The following is a 21,185-nucleotide window of genomic DNA, read 5'->3' as shown; positions in this document are numbered from 1 at the left end:
TTCCCCCCTCTTCCTCCATATATACAACCCTTAGGGCACCGTTTAGACTTTGGGTTTTGTTTAGATTAAAGTTCTACATAGCTGCAACTTCGCGTACTTTGTTTGTGTTCAACGACCAGACAAAGCGTCACAGAACCCCACCTTGATCAATAAAGCTTTCATCTTATATTTGCAATATCCTGATTGCAATATCAGTTTCTTGCTTGTTCTTCATTTGCTGGCAGGAAACAGACCCTCGTGGTCAGGTTGATCGTGCTCCGGCGTGGTCAATAACCTCTCGGAGTTTGTTTAGCGATTGCTAAGGCGCAAAGTCCTCGCACGTTCGTAGTCGGATCGTCAAAGTTGACTTCCACCAAAGCGATATCCATCATATCATCGAAAGACGGGACACCTTTGCCTCTATCACTAGCAGAGTTACACTGTAAAGAAATGAAATGAAAGAACTATATCTACATGCAATATTTGGCTGGTGGAGGCTGTAAGTTTATGATTTTTACATAAAGCTAGTTTTTCCCACAACAAAGGAATAAATTTATTTAACTACTCCCAAGTTACCCAATATTGGAGAAGGTAATCCCAACTCAAATCCCAATTAAAAGTATCATCATTAACCCAAATCGAATTAATTAAAGTAACGTGATGAGATCACATCAATAGATTCAAGTACTAGATACTCAAGATGTCCATAACCGGGGACATGGCTAACCATGATTAGTTTATACACTCTGCAGAGGTTTGCACACTTTTCCCCACAAGACTCGACCGCATCCATGATCGGATGATCGAGACATAGTCTTTCTGAAGCATTAACTCTCTACTCCGGGCGGACCGGTACACCTACTTTCCGCTACATCTGCTAGTCCACCTCTTTAAGAGCTCAGCAACTTACTCAACTATGCCAGGGCCCATGATGGCTTGTGGCTGCACACGAAAGTTTCTAGCATGAATAATCTTATGATCCCTTCTACCCTGGGTGGCGAACCATGGGGAAAATCACACGGGTACTCCAGGATTTCCCAAAACAGGCAACACTGGGTTCCCTAGGTGCCTCAACCAATCCACCCAGATGTATATTAAAGTTGCCACCTTAATGTTATCCATGATTAAATAACTCTCAAACTTCCATGTATGAATCATGATCCAATCATCGTCTACGAGCATGGTTAAGCAATAGTAAGCATAATATATATTCCCAGGGTGATCAAAAGGTATTAGGTTCCTACCTCAAGCACTACAACCAAAACCACATGTTCCCAATCCTACTCATGCAAATGTTTGAGGGGCAGAACTAATGCATAGTAAAATCTAGGTATAAAAGTGTATGATCAAAGTGTAACTTGCCTTGCTGACGACCTGCGGACTCTAGAGATTCGTTGTAACAGGCTTCACACTCCGGGTAATCTAGCGTAGACAAACAATAGCATACATAAGCAATCACTCAAACGAAACACGAGAAAACCGAGAAAAGATCCAAATTGAACACAAAACAAGCAAATGACTTAAACTAACAAAAGTCAAACCTAACAACAATATTATCATCAGAATTAGATCTAAACATTAGGTACGTGTGATTAGCTACAATTTGCAAAAAGATTCAACTCAAACGGAACTTCGAAACTCAAAATACGAACGAAACAAGATCATGAACTAATCTGGACTAAACTCAAATTTTACAATACCAAAATCATGTTTAAGTTGGTTCACTTGAAAGAACAGAACGATACAAAGATTTAGGCATTGGTTTCATCTAATTTGGATAAACGAGTAAAAAGTTATGCTAGTTTAAAGATTAGGGGCTAAATTGCGAGAAAACTATTCACAGATAGGTCCCTGGCTGAAAATAAACTAAATAGAAAAACCTATGGCGCGAACGTTCGCTAACAAGACAAATCTAACAAATACTGTTCATTAAGACGTATGAACGAACGGACCTTTGTTAAATAAGAAAACCCTAACAAAAACCGATCTAATAAAACGAACCGGGCTAAACCGAACAAAGGGGCGGGTCGACGGTTTACCGGTTAAACGAAAAGAACCGATCGGCGGCAGCGGCATACTACGGGGCGGCACGGGTGGCGTTGGCGGCGACGAGCGGTGGCGTTGGCTGCGGCGCGGGGCGGCGTGGGTGGCGTGGCAGCGGCGCCGAGCGGCGGCGGCGCTGGCGGCCAGGTGCGGTGAGAGGCGGCGGCGGACGGGGTTGAGTGAAAGAGGCAAAGGTGTCCTGATCTTTCGATGAGATGATAACTATCGATTTGGTGAAGATGACTTTGACGATCCGACTACAAACGTGCACGACGTTGTGTCTTAGCAATCACTAAACCAACTCCGAGAGGTTATTGGCCACACCGGAGCACAATTAACCTGAGCCCAAAGGTCCATTCCTGCAAGCAATCATAGAACAAGCAATAATATGATAAAATCAATCTGAATATTGCGAGCATATATGAAGTATTGATAAAGGTGGGGATCCATAAGCGGTCTTGGTCTGGTCGTTGGACACAAACAAAGTACACGAAGTTGCAACGACTAACTTTTAACTGAACAAATCCCAAAGAAAAAGCTACTAGATGGATCTACTTATATAGGAGCAAGGGGTGCCGGCCAAGGAGGTGGGAGGACGTCCCAAGGCAGCCTAAAACTAACCCTAGGTCGTACAAGGCCAATGGGCCCAAGTGGAGGTGACGTAACACCTTGGACTTGTAGTTTGACTTGGATTCTGCTGCAGCATCAGATTGTTTCGTCCATAACTCAACGCTTCAGACGGATTTGAAGGTGAATCCAACTGGGTTTGAAAGTGCGCGAAATCTGTTTTCCAACAAAAAAAGAATCACCCAATTCGGAGTCCGAATGAAAAAGTTATTGACATTTTGAGTCAGGTATGTCTGTGCAGTCCGAATCTGAGTCCAGAACGTGAGAGACTTGGACTCTATCTTCTCTTGGGACAAAAGTTACGTGAGAGAACTTTTTGAACAGCAAGTAAACATCTCTTTCTCCCTTATCTTCATATGTCGATTGTACAAATGTCCCATACACCTGCAAATAGACATGGCACAAAATTTGTGAAGTATTTTTGTCCTGGATGACATAAGTAAATTATTTCATAGTTTACATTAGAAATCACCTCACAAATATACATTTATGCAATATTTTTGGTCATATCCAAGGTAGTCATGTAATCATCATCATCCCCTTCTTGAAAACAAAGTCGTCCTCGGCGTTGCTTAATCTGAAATGTGGCCAACAAAAGAGACAAGGTGTACATGTTGTATATGTATATGTCATCCATTTTTACTTCCCTTGATTTTTGCATATATGACACATGTATACATGAGTAACTTTCATAGTTCATAAAATGTAAAGCCAAAATATTGTCAGAAGTATTAGAAGGAATGAAAATATTGCAACTCAATTTGCACATATAAGTGAAGCTCGTATTCATATCAAAGGATTGACAATGTTCATCATTAAACCATCCCAACATTGGTGAATTAATCTTACTTGAATCAAATTTACATGCTACAACATGCTTAAATAAGCAAACATGAAATAAGTCATTTGACACAGAATCATCACCAAGATTAGAGGTCATATCAAAATGATTAAACATTGGTTCTTTTGCGTCAATAGCTAATTTAATGGGTGCACTCAAAATTGTTGGTATTTTAGTTGTTTGATCACATGATGCATTCATGACAATAACACGAGTCTCTAAAATAGGTGATGTGCTTAAATCAATAGGTAACTCAACACATAATGTATTCAAATTAACTAGGCATGCATCATTCTCATGTGAAAGTGGAAAATGCGTACCTTCGTCATTACCTCTTATGATCAACCCAGATGATGAAGGCACCCTCGATGGTGATGTGTCACATGGTGGAGATGACGTAGTCCTCGCAACAACGGATGTGGTTGTCATAGTACACCTAGTAGTTGAAGAAACATATGTATCAACAGTTGGAATGTGCACCATGCGCTTGTTCTCCTTGTGGGCAACACGTCGTTTTATTTCCTGTTCAGCTTTGCAAGCAAGACGAAACAAATGGTGCATAGGATAACACTCTTCATGAATTAGTATCTCCTGAATATCATGGTTTAATCCTCCCGAAAATCTATCCATAAAATCTTCTTCACTTTCTTCTAAAAATGAGTGCAACAAGGTAGTTTGTAAATCATCATAATATTTTGTTACGGTGTCACTACCTTGTTTTAAATGTTCTAGTTTTTTAATCATGCCACGAGTATAATAAACATCGACGAATCTCTCTCTCATGACAGGTTTTAAACCATCCCAAGTAGTAGGTATATAATCAGGGTTTAACCGACAATATTTACTGCACCAAACTAATGTGAAGCTACTGAAAGTACTAACTGCAGCTTGAAATTTTCCATGCTCATCGAAAGTGTGGGAAGCAAATATAGCATTTATTTCATATTCCCATTCAATATATAAATCAGGCCTAAAACGACCAGTAAATGATGGCATGGAAAAATTAACCTTGTGTGGATTATGATGTTGTTGCTCCTCTTGTGACGGTTGTTGTATTTTCTTAGGTGATGAAAATCTTCCATGATCGATGAAGCCCAAGAACTAACAACTCCGCAACCTTCCATAGTTAGTAGAAAACAAGAAACAAAATCTGAGAATAATGTTCCTATGAACTACTAGGATGTGGTGGTAAAACGCTCATAGTATAGCAAATATCAATATCTTACAAGTTCTTACCATGCAGCAGGTGGTGACAGGCAACCAGCGGTGTCAAATAACTCCAAAGATTGAGTAAAGTGATTGCCAAGGGAATGTATGAATACACGGTGTAGAAATATTTGGAGTTTGGAAGGATTAAATATTTGGTAGCAAAAGATTAGCAAAAATCAATTCAGATATGCAATGTTGAATAAACGCTCAACGACGGTACTATGTTGGTCCTACGCTAGACCAGACTAGAGACACGAGCCTAGAACACTAAGAGGTCACGGCGTAGCACAACTAGCATCAATAAAGGATACAAAGTATCTCTGGACAGCAAGATATAAGTGAAGATCACAATGGCAGTAAATATAATGATGAAAAACAAATGCCAAGCAGGATATACAACAACTCTCTCTCCAACTTTTCTCTTGAAAAGTTTGAGCCAATTTTCTGATAAATTTTCAAAGAATGCTACTAACTCAAGCTTTGCAATGCAAAAAGAATCACTCAATTCCGAATTTATATGAGGAGTCAACGAATTCTAAAACTAGCCTGAAAAATTGGAACAAGCTGTGTTCATGAACTTCGGAGGGCAAAAAGACCTATTTAGAAGCCGATTTTGAGGTGTCAAATATTGAAATAGCTTCTGAAACTATTCAGATGCGGCTCGTCGCTAGCTTTAATTTGAGTACTCACAGAGCCAAAACGGACTTCGTATGAGGAATATACACCTGTTTTACTAAACAGTGCGCAAAACAGATTGCAACCCGAATTCAGGTACGAGATTGATTCTAGATAGATCCGGAATTTTTTTCTCTTTTTTTTCTCACACTTTTTTCTTTTTCTTTCTCGCTTTTTTTCTTTTTTTTCTTTCCTTTTTTTCTCTATTTTTTTCTCTATCTTTTTTTATCCCTCTTTCCAAGACAAACTTGATAAGATGCAGATTGGATCAGGCGAAGATGTGAATGACCTCAACTATGATTATGACAATGAACAGTGCGTAGCACGTGGTGGAAATTGATGGATGGGATGGTGGACAGCGGAAGGGATAATGATGCAGCGGCGGCGTGACTAATGTGAACAGAACTCGAAACTCTAAAGGAACTAGACACTAAGACCAGCAACTCGAGACGGTGATGCAACCGATAATTCAATAATGCAAACAATAAAAAGAAAAATTCCAAAGGCTCAGACTAGCTAGGACAAAGGATGAATAGATCTAACTTTTTTGTGGCTTTTTCTTGGACAATAGGTAAGAAAATAAATCGAATCTAGAGATAACTGGAAATTCTCGCCGAGTAACCTGAAAATTGATACCACTTGATAGAGGTGGAGGTGTCCCGATCTTTCGGTGAGATGATAACTATCAATTTGGTGAGGATGACTTTGATGATCTGACTACAAACATGCACGACGTTGTGCCTTAGCAATCGCTAAACCAACTCTGAGAGGTTATTGACCACACCGGAGCACAATCAACCTGACCACGAAGGTCCACTCCTGCAAGCAATCGAAGAACAAGCAATAATATGATGAAAGCAATCTGAATATTGTGAGTATATATGTAGTACTGATAAAGGTGGGGATCTGTAAGCGGTCTTGGTCTGGTCGTTGGACACAAACGAAGTACACAAAGTTGCAATGGCTAACTTTTAACTAAACAAATTCCAAGGAAAAAGCTACTAGATGGATCTACTTATATAGGAGCAAGGGGTGCTGGCCAAGGAGGTGGGAGGACGTCCCAAGGCAGCCTAAAATTAACCCTAGGTTGTACAAGGCCAATGGGCCCAAGTGGAGGTGACGTAACACCTTTGGACTTGTAGTTTGACTCGGATTCTGCTGCAGCATCACATTGTTTCATCCATAACTCAACTCTTCAGGCGAATTTGAAGGTGAATCCAACTGGGTTGGAAAGTGTACGAAATCTATTTTGTAACAAAAAAAGAATCACCTAATTCGGAGTCCGGATGAAAAAGTTATTGACATTTTGAGTCAGGTATGTCTGTGCAGTCCGAATCTGAGTCCAGAACGTGAGAGACTTGTACCCTATATTTTCTTGGGCCAAAAGTGACGTGAGAGAACTTTTTGAACAACAAGTAAACATCTCTTTCTCCCTTATCTTCATATGTCGATTGTACAAATGTCCCATACACCTGCAAATAGACATGGCACAAAAGTTTGTGAAGTATTTTTGTCCTGGATGACATAAATAAATTATTGCATAGTTTGCATTAGAAATCACCTCACAAATATACATGTATGCAATATTTTTGGTCATATCCAAGGTAGTCATGTCCTCATCATTTGGGGGTCCCGAGGTGGCTTATAAAGAGGGGGGCGGCTCGGCCTCGGGAGGCGTGCCCAGGTCGGACTCCAACGGCGGCGCGGCGTACAGGCGCCGGTATCCTACGGGAGGTCGGTGGAGGCGCGGGGTGGCTGGGCTTCGGCCCAGTTGGTCCGAACTCCTCTTTCTTTTTCTTTGTTTTTTAAACAATTTCGCCGCAAGGAAAAATCCTAAATAAAATTTTAAAAAAAATCTAAAAATTCCAGAAACAATTTTCGCCGTCCAAACCTAATATTTAGGACAAGATGAACATTTTTCTGGACTAAGATGCAATTTTCAAAAATGCAATATTTTTCTAATTCGAATAAAATACCAAATAAATAAATACCTATAAATAAATACTTTGATTTTAAAATTCTTTCTCCAATATTTATCTCAGGTTGAAGAAGTCATACTATCTTCTCTCATATATTTTTAATATCAGAAATAACTGGAGAGAAAAATAATAAAATCAAATTGATCCTTTCTTCAAATTTGAAATAAATTCAAATATGGATTTTGTGAAACCTCCAACTCTCTCCTTGGGTCCTTGAGTTACTTAAGATTTCTTGGATCACAGCAAAATGCAGAAATAAATATGATATGCATATGATGATCTATGTATAACTTCAAAACTGAAAATTGGGATGTTACAAACCTACCCCCTTTAAGATGAATCTCGCCCTCGAGATTCTGGTTGGTCAGCAAAAAGGTTTGGGTGGTCTCTACGAGGATCTTCTTCTCGCTCCCAGGTGGCTTTCTCCTCGGCATGGTGGCTCCACTGAACTTTGCAAAACTTGATAACCTTGCTGCGAGTAACTCGACTGGAAAACTCGAGAATCTTGACTGGCTTCTCTTCATAGGTCAAATCACTGTCTAACTGAATGCTTCCAGTGGCACTGTATATCTCAGAGGAATATTAGCCATCTCTGCGTGGCACTTCTTCAGCTGGGAAACATGAAACACATCATGAACTCCCGACAATCCTTCTGGCAATTCCAGCTTGTATGCAACTTCCCCCATGCGTTCCAAAACTCTGTATGGTCCCACAAAACGTGGTGCTAGCTTTCCCTTGACTCCAAAACGTTTAACTCCTCGAAGTGGGGACACACAAAGATATGCTCTGTCTCTGACTTCGTAAACTGTCTCCTTCCATTTAGTATCCGCATAACTCTTCTGCCTGGACTGGGCTACCTTGAGTCTATCGCAAATCAACTTAACCTTCTCTTCCGAGTCTTTGATTAAGTCTGGTCCGAACAACTGACGATCTCCAACTTCTTTCCACAATAACGGTGTTCTGCACCTCCTTCTGTACGAAGCTACGAAAGGGGCCATCGTCAAACTGGCTTGATAATTGTTCTTATAAGAGAACTCTGCATATGGCAAATTGTCATCCCAACTAGATCCATAATCTAGCGCACAAGCTCTCAACATGTCCTCCAGAATCTGATTGACTCTCGGTTTTTCCATCTATCTATGGATAAAAGGTTGTACTGAATTCTAGCCTGGTAACCAAAGTCTCATGCAACTGATTCCAAAACTTTGAAGTAAACTGGGTTCCTCTATCTGATACAATGGTCCTCGGAACTCCATGCAGACATACAATCCTGGTCATGTACATCTTTGCCAACTTAGCACTCATATAGGTGGGCTTCACCGGATGAAATGAGCTACTTTCGTCAAACGATCAACTACAACCCAGATAGAGTCATAGCCTGAACGAGTCCTAGGTAATCCAGTGATAAAATCCATGCCAAGATTATCCCACTTCCATTCGCTTATCGGGGACGGTTGTAGCAATCCTACTGGCTTCTGATGCTCTGCCTTGACTCTCTGACATACATCACATACTGCTACATACTCAGCAATATCCTTCTTTATTCCTGTCCACCAGAAACTTTCCTTCAAATCTAGATACATACATCTTAGTGTTGCTTGGGTGAATCGAGTACGATGAATCATGGGCCTCCTACAGAATCAACTTCCTGATCTCAGGGTCATTAGGCACATATATGCGATTCTCAAACCATAAGGTGTCGTGCTCATCCTCACGAAATCCTTTAGCCTTTCCTTTGCTCATCCTTTCCTTTATTTCGGAAATCTCCTTGTCAGACTTCTGGGCTTCTTTGATCTTACTCAAAAGAGTGGACTGAATTTCCAATGCTGCAACATAACCTCTCGGAACTATTTCCAAGCATAGCTCTCGAAGATCATCTGCTGACTCCTTTGGTAATCCTTCGGTTATGAGCGTGTTAACATAACTCTTGCGGCTCAATGCATCTGCTACTACATTGGCCTTTCCAGGATGATAGTGCAATTTCATATTATAATCCTTTATGAGCTCCAACCATCTCCTTTGCCTGAGATTCAACTCCTTCTGCGTGAAGATGTATTTCAAACTCTTATGATCCGTGTATACATCACAATGGTTTCCGATGAGAAAATGTCTCCATGTCTTCAGCGCATGCACTACGGCTGCTAACTCGAAATCATGCGTAGCATAATTCAGCTCATGAGGTTTAAGCTGTCATGAGGCATATGAAACAACTCTTCCTTCCTGCATAAGCACATCTCCAAGTCCTCGATGGGAAGCATCGCAATATACTTGGTAATCCTTACGTTGGTCTGGGAGAATCAGCACTGGGGCTGTAACCAAACATTTCTTCAACTGCTGAAAACTAGCCAAACTCCTCAGTCCATTTAAACTTGGTGTCCTTCTTCAATAACTCTGTCATGGGCTTTGCGATCCTGGAGAAATTCTCAATAAACCTCCGGTAATAATCTGCGAGTCCACGAAAACTCCTGATCTCTCCAACTGATGTGGGTGCCTCCCATATAGTGACAGAAGCAACCTTGGTAGGGTCTACTGCTATTCCTTCTCCGGATATGACATGTCCGAGAAATCCAACTTCCTTTAACCAAAAATCACATTTGCTGAACTTGGCATATAACTGATGTTCCCTGAGCTTCTCAAGAACCAAACGTAAATGCTCCTTATGCTCCTCTTCATTCTTCGAGTAGACCAATATATCATCAATGAACACCACGACAAACTTATCCAAAAACTCCATAAACACTTTGTTCATCATATTCATGAAATAGGCAGGTGCGTTAGTCAGACCAAATGACATAACGGTATACTCATATAGCCCGTACCTTGTGTTGGGGAACGTAGTAATTTCAAAAAAATTCCTATGCACATGCAAGATCATGGTGATGGCATAGCAACGAGAGGGGAGAGTGTTGTCCACGTACCCTCGTAGACCGTAAGCGGAAGCGTTAGCACAACGCGGTTGATGTAGTCGTACGTCTTCACGATTCGACCGATCCAAGCACCGAACGTACGACACCTCCGAGTTCAGCACACGTTCAGCTCGATGACGATCCCCGGGCTCCGATCCAGCAAAGCTTCGGGGATGAGTTCCGTCAGCACGACGGTGTGGTGACGATGATGATGTTCTACCGGCGCAGGGCTTCGTCTAAACTCCGCGATGATATGACCAAGGTGGAATATGGTGGAGGGGGGCACCGCACACGGCTAAGGAACGATCCGTAGATCAACTTGTGTCTCATGGGGTGCCCCCCTGCCCCCGTATATAAAGGAGGAAGGGGGGAGGTGCGGCCGGCCAAGGAGGGCGCGCCAAGGGGGAGTCCTACTCCCATCGGGAGTAGGACTCCTTCTTTCCTAGTCCAACTAGGAGAAGGGGCAAAAAGAGGGGAGTGGAGAAGGAAGGGAGAGGGGGGCCGTGCCCCAAACCCTTTGTCCAATTCGGACTGGACTTGGGAGGGGAGCGCGCCACCTCCTGGCTCCTTCCCACTAAGGCCCATTAAGGCCCAATACTTTTCCCCGTATTCCCGTAACTCCCCGGTACTCCGAAAAATACCCGAATCACTCGGAACCTTTCCGAAGTCCGAATATAGTCGTCCAATATATCGATCTTTACGTCTCGACCATTTCGAGACTCCTCGTCATGTCCCCTATCTCATCCGGGACTCCAACTCCTTCGGTACATCAAAACTCATAAACTCATAATATAACTGTCATCGAAACCTTAAGCGTGCGGACCCTACGGGTTCGAGAACTATGCAGACATGACCTAGAACTATTCTTGGTCAATAACCAATAGCAGAACCTGGATGCCCATATTGGATCCTACATATTCTACGAAGATCTTTATCGGTCAAACCGCATAACAACATACTTTGTTCCCTTTGTCATCGGTATGTTACTTGCCCGAGATTCGATCATCGGTATCCAATACCTAGTTCAATCTCGTTACCGGCAAGTCTCTTTACTCATTACGTAATGCATCATTTCGTAACTAACTCATTAGCTACATTGCTTGCAAGGCTTATAGTGATGTGCATTACCGAGAGGGCCCAAAGATACCTCTCCGACAATCGGAGTGACAAAACCTAATCTCGAAATACGCCAACCCAACATGTACCTTTGGAGACACCTGTAGTACTCCTTTATAATCACCCAGTTACGTTGTGACGTTTGGTAGCACCCAAAGTGTTCCTCCGGTAAACGGGAGTTGCATAATCTCATAGTTACAGGAACATGTATAAGTCATGAAGAAAGCAATAGCAACAAACTAAACGATCAAGTGCTAAGCTAACGGAATGGGTCAAGTCAATCACATCATTCTCCTAATGATGTGATCCCGTTAATCAAATGACAACTTTTTTGTCTCTCGTTAGGAAACATAACCATCTTTGATAAACGAGCTAGTCAAGTAGAGGCATACTAGTGACACTATGTTTGTCTATGTATTCACACATGTATTATGTTTCCGGTTAATACAATTCTAGCATGAATAATAAACATTTATCATGATATAAGGAAATAAATAATAACTTTATTATTGCCTCTAGGGCATATTTCCTTCAGTCTCCCACTTCCACTAGAGTCAATAATCTAGTTTACATCATCATGTGATTTAACACCAATATTCACATCTGTATGTGATTAATACCCATAGTTCACATCGTCATGTGATCAACACCCAAAGGGTTTACTAGAGTCAATAATCTATTTCACATCGCTATGTGATTAACACCCAAAGAGTACTAAGGTATGATCATATTTTGCTCGTGAGAGAAGTTTAGTCAACGGGTCTGTCATATTACAGAGTCGTGTGTATTTTGCAAATATTCTATGTCTACAATGCTTTGAACGGAGCTACTCTAGCTAATTGCTCTCACTTTCAATATGTATCCAGATTGAGACTTAGAGTCATCTGGATCGGTGTAAAAGCTTGCATCGATGTAACTCTTTACGACAAACTCTTTTATCACCTCCATAATCGAGAAACATATCCTTATTCTACTAAGGATAATTTTGACCAATGTCCAGTGATCTACTCCTAGATCACTATTGTACTCCCTTGCCAAAACAGGGCAGAGTATACAATAGGTCTGGTCCATAGCATGGCATACTTTTATAGAACCTATGACTGATGCATAGGGAATGACTTTCATTCTCTTTCTATTTTCTGCCGTGGTCGGGTCTTGAGTCTTACTCAATTTCACACCTTTGCAACACAGGCAAGAACTCTTTCTTGGTCTTGAGTCAGGAACTATTTCAAAATCTTGACAAGGTATGTACTTATTGAAAAAATTTATCAAGCGTCTTGATCTATCTCAATAGATCTTGATGCTCAATATGTAAGCAGCTTCACCGAGGTCTTTCATTGAAAAACCTTTTATTCAAGTATCCTTTATGCTTTCCAGAAAATTCTACATCATTTCCAATTAATAATATGTCATTCACATATACTTATCAGAAATGCTGTAGTGCTCCCACTCACTTTCTTGTAAATATAGGTCTTCCAAAAGTCTGTATAAAACCATATGCTTTGATCAAGTCATCAAAGCGTATATTCCAACTCCGAGATGCTTGCACCAGTCCATTGATGGATTGTTGGATCTTGCACACTTTGTTAGCATCTTTAGGATTGACAAAACCTTTCTGGTTGCATCATATACAACTCTTCTTTAATAAATCCATTAAGGAATGCAGTTTTGACATCCATTTGCCAGATTTCATAAAATGTGGCAATTGTTAACATGATTCAGATAGACTTAAGCTTCGATACGAGTGAGAAAATCTCATCGTATTCAACACCTTGAACTTGTTGAAAACCTTTCGCAACAAGTCGAGCTTAGTAGATAGTAACACTACTATCAGTGTCCGTCTTCCTCTTGAAGATCCATTTATTTAACATGGCTTGCTGATCATCGAGCAAGTCAATCAAAGTCCATACTTTGTTCTCATACATGGATCATATCTCAGATTTTATGGCCTCAAGCCATTTCGTGGAATCTGGGCTCATCATCGCTTCCTCATAGTTCGTAGGTTCATCATGGTCTAGTAACATGACTTCCAGAACATGATTACCGTACCACTCTGGTGCGGATCTTACTCTGGAAGACCTACGAGGTTTGGTAGCAACTTGATCTGAAGTTTCATGATCATCATTAACTTCCTCACTAATTGGTGTAGGAATCACTGGAACTAATTTCTATGATGAACTACTTTCCAATAAGGGAGAAGGTACAATTACCTCATCAAGTTCTACTTTCCTCCCACTCACTTCTTTTGAGAGAAACTTCTTCTCTAGAAAGGATCCATCTTAGCAATGAATAACTTGCCTTCGGATCTGTGATAGAAGGTGTACCCAATAGTTACCTTTGGGTATTCTATGAAGACGCAATTCTCCGATATGGGTTTGAGCTTATCATGCTGAAACTTTTTCACATAAGCATTGCAACCCCAAACTTTAAGAAACGACAACTTTGGTTTCTCGCCAAACCACAGTTCATAAGGCGTCGTCTCAACAAATTTCGATGGTGCCCTATTTAAAGTGAATGCAACTGTCTCTAATGCATAATCCCAAAATGATAGTGGTAAACTGATCATAGATTGCACTATATCCAATAAAGTACGGTTATGACGTTCGGACACACCATTAAGCTGTGGTGTTCCAGGTGGCATGAGTTTGTGAAACTATTCCACATTGTTTTAATTGAAGACCAAACTCGTAACTCAAATATTTGTCTCCGCGATCAAATTGCAGAAACTTTATTTTCTTGTTATGATCATTCTCCACTTCACTCTGAAATTATTTGAACATTTCAAATGTTTCAGACTTGTGCTTCATTAAGTAGATATATTCATATCTGCTCAAATCATCTTGTGAAGGTCAGAAAATAACGATACCTGCCACGAGCATCAACACTCATTGGACTGCATACATCAGTATGTATTATTTCCAATAAGTCACTAGCTCGTCCCATTGTTCCAGAGAACGGAGTTTTAGTCATCTTGCCCAAAAGGCACGGTTCGCAAGCATCAAATGATTCATAACCAAGTGATTCCGAAAATTCATCTTTATGGAGTTTCTTCATGCGCTTTACACCGATATGACCCAAACGGCAGTGCCACAAATAAGTTGCACTATCATTATTAACTTTGCATATTTTGGCATCAATATTATGAATATGTGTATTACTACGATCGAGATCCAACAAACTATTTTCATTGGGTGTATGACCATCGAAGGTTTTATTCATGTAAATAGAATAACAATTATTCTTTGACTTTAAATGAATAATCGTATCACAATAAACATGATCAAATCATATTCATGCTCAACGCAAACGCCAAATAACATTTATTTAGGTTTAACACTAATCCGGAAAGTATAGGGAGTGTGCGATGATGATCATATCAATCTTGGAACCACTTTCAACACTCATTGTCACTTCACCCTCAACTAGTCTCTGTTTATTCTGTAACTCCTGTTTCGAGTAACTAATATTTAGCAACCGAAAAAGTATCAAATACTCAGGGGCTACTATAAACACTAGTAAGGTACACATCAATAACCTGTATATCAAATATACCCTTGTTCACTTTGCCATCCTTCTTATCCACCAAATATTCAGGGCATTTCCACTTCCAGTGACCATTTCCTTTGCAGTATAATCATTCAGTTTCAGGCTTTGGTCCAGCTTTGGGCTTCTTCGCGGGACTGACAACTTGCTTGTCATTCTACTTGAAGTTCCCTTTCTTTCCCTTTGCCCTTTTCTTGAAACTAGTTATCTTGTCAACCATCAACACTTGATGCTCTTTCTTGATTTCTACCTTCGTCGATTTCAACATCATGAACAGCTCGAGAATCGTTTTCGTCATCCCTTGCATACTGTAGTTCATCACAAAGTTCTACTAACTTGGTGATGGTGACTAGAGAACTCTATCAATCACTATCTTATCTGGAAGATTAACTCCCACTTGATTCAAGCGATTGTAGTACCCAGACAATCTGAGCACATGCTCACTAGTTGAGCAATTCTCCTCCATCTTTTAGCTATAGAACTTGTTGGAGACTTCATATCTCTCAACTCGGGTATTTGCTGGAAATATTAACTTCAATTCCTGGAATATCCCATATGGTCCATGACGTTCAAAACGTCTTTGAAGTCCCGATTCTAAGCTGTTAAGCATGGTGCAGTAAACTATCAAGTAGTCATCATATTGAGCTAGCCAAACGTTCATAACGTCTGCATCTGCTCCTGCAATAGGTCTGTCACCTAGCGGTGCATCAAGGACATAATTCTTCTGTGCAGCAATGAGGATAAACCTCAGATAACGGACCAAGTCCGCATCATTGCTACTAACATCTTTTCAACTTAGTTCTCTAGGAACATATCAAAATAAACATATGAAAGCAACAATGCAAGCTATTGATCTACAACATAATTTGCAAAATACTACCAGGACTAAGTTCATGATGAATTTAAGTTCAATTAATCATATTACTTAAGAACTCCCACTTAGACAGACATCTCTCTAGTCATCTAAGTGATCACGTGATCCAAATCAACTAAACCATGTCCGATCATCACGTGAGATGGAGTAGTTTCAATGGTGAACATCATTATGTTGATCATATCTACTATATGATTCACGCTCGACCTTTCGGTCTCCATGTTCCGAGGCCATATCTGTATATGCTAGGCTCGTCAAGTTTAACCCGAGTATTCCGCGTGTGCAACTGTTTTGCACCCATTGTATTTGATCGTAGAGCCTATCACACCCGATCATCACGTGGTGTCTCAGCACGAAGAACTTTCGCAACGGTGCATACTCAGGGAGAACACTTCTTGATAATTAGTGAGAGATCATCTTAAAATGCTACCGTCAATCAAAGCAAGATAAGATGCATAAAGGATAAACATCACATGCAATCAATATAAGTGATATGATATGGCCATCATCATCTTGTGCTTGTGATCTCCATCTTTGAAGCACCGTCGTGATCACCATCGTCACCGGCGCGACACCTTGATCTCCATCGTAGCATCGTTGTCATTACGCCATCTATTGCTTCTACGACTATCGCTACCGCTTAGTGATAAAGTAAAGCATTTACAGGGCGTTTGCATTTCATACAATAAAGCGACAACCATATGGCTCCTGCTAGTTGCCGATAACTTCGGTTACAAAACATGATCATCTCATACAATAAAATATAGCATCACGTCTTGACCATATCACATCACAACATGCCCTGCAAAAACAAGTTAGACGTCCTCTACTTTGTTATTGCAAATTTTACGTGGCTGCTACGGGCTTAGCAAGAACCGTTCTTACCTACGCATCAAAACCACAATGATAGTTCGTCAAGTTAGTGCTGTTTTAACCTTCCCAAGGACCGGGCGTAGCCACACTCGATTCAGCTAAAGTGAGAGAGACAGACACCCGCCAGCCACCTTTAAGCACAAGTGCTCGTAACGGTGAAACCAGTCTCGCGTAAGCGTACGCGTAATGTCGGTCCGGGCCGCTTCATCTCACAATACCGCCGAACCAAAGTATGACATGCTGGTCAGCAGTATGACTTGTATCGCCCACAACTCACTTGTGTTCTACTCGTGCATATAACATCAACACATAAAACCTAGGCTCTGATACCACTGTTGGGGAACGTAGTAATTTCAAAAAAAATTCCTACGCACATGCAAGATCATGGTGATGGCATAGCAACAAGAGGGGAGAGTGTTGTCCATGTACCCTCGTAGACCGTAAGCGGAAGCGTTAGCACAACGCGGTTGATGTAGTCGTACGTCTTCACGATTCGACCGATCCAAGCACCGAACGTACGGCACCTCCGAGTTCAGCACACGTTCAACTCGATGACGATCCCCGGGCTCCGATCCAGCAAAGCTTCAGGGATGAGTTCCGTCAGCATGACGGCGTGGTGACGATGATGATGTTCTACAGGCGCAGGGCTTCGTCTAAACTCCGCGATGATATGATCAAGGTGGAATATGGTGGAGGGGGGCACCGCACACGGCTAAGGAGCGATCCGTAGATCAACTTGTGTCTCATGGGGTGCCCCCCTGCCCCCGTATATAAAGGAGGGAGGGGCGAGGTGCGGCCGACCAAGGAGGGCGCGCCAAGGGGGAGTCCTACTCCCACCGGGAGTAGGACTCCGTCTTTCCTAGTCAAACTAGGAGAAGGGGGGAAAAGAGGGGAGTGGAGAAGGAAGGGAGAGGGGGGCCGCGCCCCAAACCCTTTGTCCAATTCGAACTGGGCTTGGGAGGGGCGCGCGCCACCTCCTGGCTCCTTCCCACTAAGGCCCATTAAGGCCCAATACTCTTCCCCGTATTCCCATAACTCCCCGATACTCCGAAAAATACCTGAATCACTTGGAACCTTTCCGAAGTCCGAATATAGTCGTACAATATATCGATCTTTACGTCTCGACCATTTCGAGACTCCTCGTCATGTCCCCTATCTCATCCGGGACTCCGAACTCCTTCGGTACATCAAAACTCATAAACTCATAATATAACTGTCCTCGAAACCTTGAGCGTGCGGACCCTACGGGTTCGAGAACTATGTAGACATGACCTAGAACTATTCTTGGTCAATAACCAATAGCGGTACCTGGATGCCCATATTGGATCCTACATATTCTACGAAGATCTTTATCGGTCAAACCGCATAACAACATACTTTGTTCCCTTTGTCATCGGTATGTTACTTGCCCGAGATTCCATCGTCGGTATCCAATACCTAGTTCAATCTCGTTACCGGCAAGTCTCTTTACTCATTACATAATGCATCATTCCGTAACTAACTCATTAGCTACATTGCTTGCAAGGCTTATAGTGATGTGCATTACCGAGAGGGCCCAGAGATACCTCTCCGACAATCGGAGTGACAAAACCTAATCTCGAAATATGCCAACCCAACATGTACCTTTGGAGACACCTGTAGTACTCCTTTATAATCACCCAGTTACGTTGTGACGTTTGGTAGCACCCAAAGTGTTCCTCCGGTAAACGGGAGTTTCATAATCTCATAGTTATAGGAACATGTATAAGTCATGAAGAAAGCAATAGCAACAAACTAAACGATCAAGTGCTAAGCTAACGGAATGGGTCAAGTCAATCACATCATTCTCCTAATGATGTGATCCCGTTAATCAAATGACAACTTTTTTGTCTATGGTTAGGAAACATAACCATCTTTGATAAACGAGCTAGTCAAGTAGAGGCATACTAGTGATACTATGTTTGTCTATGTATTCACACATGTATTATGTTTCCGGTTAATACAATTCTAGCATGAATAATAAACATTTATCATGATATAAGGAAATAAATAATAACTTTATTATTGCCTCTAGGGCATATTTCCTTAACCTTGTGGTAAAAGTTGTCTTAGGTATATCCCGCTCTCGTATCTTCAACCGGTGATACCTGATTGAAGATTGATCTTAGAGAAAACTTTAGCTCCTTGTAACTGGTCAAACAAATCATTGACCATCGGCAGAGGGTATTTGTTCTTGATCATCACCTCATTCAACGCATGATAATCAACAACCGTCCTCAGAGATCCATCCTTCTTCTCCACTAAAAGCACTGGGCTCCCCAAGGTGACGAACTTGGTCGAATGTAACCTTTCTCCAGTAACTCCTTTATCTGCGTCTTAATTTCCTCTAGATCCTTTGCGGGCATCTGATACAGTCTCTTTGATATTTGTCCGATGCCTGGCAATAGCTCAATCAAAAACGCAATGTCTCGATCCGGTGGCATGCCTGGTAACTCCTGCGGAAATACGTCGGGATAGTCCTTCACCACTGGTACTTCCTCCTATACAAATCCTAATAAGGAATTCACCTGAGTCCTCCTCGGCGCATGCCGGGATACATACTTGATCATCTTTCCTTCTGGGGTGGTGAGAAGAATTGATTTACTGGCACAATCGATGTTTCCTTCAAACTTGGATAGCCAATCTATTCCTAGTATCACATCCAATCCTTGTGACTCCAGAACAATTAGGTCGGTGGGGAAAACATGTCTACCCATGGTTAGTGGCAACTGATAGCATCCCCTACTAGCCATATACTTCGCTCCTGGGGAACTTACTAACATAGGTGACTTAAGGGCTATGGTTGGCAGGATATACTTATCCACAAATCCCCTTGATATGTATGAATGCGATGCACCAGTATCAAAAAGAACAAGTGTGGTAAATGCATTAATCAAAAACTTACCGACAACTGCATTGGATTGATCCTCAATCTCCTCCACGCTGACGTGGTTCACCTGACCTTTCATGAAGGGGTTGGGCTTCTTGGCAGAACCTCCATTGCCATTTCCATTCTTAGCTTTAGGACATTCAGTAGCATAATGTCCGGTCTTCTGGCACTTGAAACAGGTAATGTGGCTCAGATCCCTCTTGGCTAGTGTTGAAGGGTTGGAACGGTTCTGGCTGCTGCTTCCTCCATTCCCATTGCCATTCTTGGGGCCACTGTGGTTGTGCGAACTTGCTCCATTGTGCGTATGTCCTCCATGGTTATGGCATCCATGGTTGTGGTTATGTCCTCCTGAGTACGGGGAATAGTGGGGCTTCTGCTGAGCTCCTGAAGTGTACCTCCCCTGTCCATACTTTCTCTTGCGATTATCAATTTGTTGTTGCTTGCCTTCAATCATGAGGGCTCTGTCTACCAACTCCTGGTAGTCGTTGAATGTTGCCACCATCAAATGCATGCTCAGCTCATCGTTCAGTCCCTCTAGAAACTTCTCCTGCTTAGCAGCATCTGTGGCTACGTCATCAGGGGCATAGCGTGCTAACTTGCTAAACTCATCCACATACTGGCCCACTGTACGTCCTCCTTGGCGCAAGTTGCAAAACTCACACTTCTTCATGCTCATAGCTCCTGCTGGAACATGGGCAGTGCGGAAAGCCTGCTAAAACTAATCCCATGTAACAGTGTCAATGGGGCAAGTGGCTGTGAAATTCTCCCACCAAGATGCAAGCTGATGTGCGGCAAAACGCACTCTCTCCGCATCTGTGCATCCTGCAGTGGTCAGCTCTCTTCCAATCTTGCGGATCCAATCATCTGCAACAATCGGCCCGGTGCTACTAGAGAACACCAGCGGATTAAACCTTAGAAAGCGGGCTAGCTGATCAATAGGGGTGGTGGTGGTGGTGGGTTGTTGTTGTTGTTGTTGTTGTTGCCTTGGTTCTTTTTCTAAACTAGTATCTGCATCAAGGCATTCTGCTGCTGGATCAACTGAGTGAGCTCCGGTGGGAAGGAAAATCCATTTTCATGTCTCAGAGGCATCTAATGGGTTAGAAGGGGTGAGAGAACAGAATAGAATGAGGTCTAAGAGAGATTCACTACCCATATGCTTATGAGACAAACACAATCAATTTCACTTCATTCAATAGCACACAAGATCACACAATTGGTCTAACCTATGATTACAAAATCGATCGTTGCTAACTACTTGGAGGGAAATAGTACTAGTTACAATGGTGGTCATCTAGAAATTTTCATCAGAGAAGACTCCATGATATCTGCTCCAGCTTCATCAATGTAGTCATCATCGCTATCATCATTTGCATCACTACCCGTGTCGGTGTCGTCCAGGATGATGTAGTCCTCCGAACGGATCTCCGTTGCTTGCTTGATATTCTCCACTGATATTCCCATCTTCCTCTTCAGGTCTTCATGCTTCTCTAGTAGTACAGAAATCTCTTCCTCGTATCCATCGCGTGTAGACTTGAGTTCCTCTTCTAGCTCGTTGTTTCTCTTCACCAGTTTCTTGATCTTCTTCATGTGGATAATTTGTTGATTCTCTTGT

This window comes from Triticum aestivum, chromosome 7B (assembly GCF_018294505.1).
Source record: "Triticum aestivum cultivar Chinese Spring chromosome 7B, IWGSC CS RefSeq v2.1, whole genome shotgun sequence".
NCBI lineage: Eukaryota > Viridiplantae > Streptophyta > Magnoliopsida > Poales > Poaceae > Triticum > Triticum aestivum.
This window is presented reverse-complemented; position numbering follows the sequence as displayed.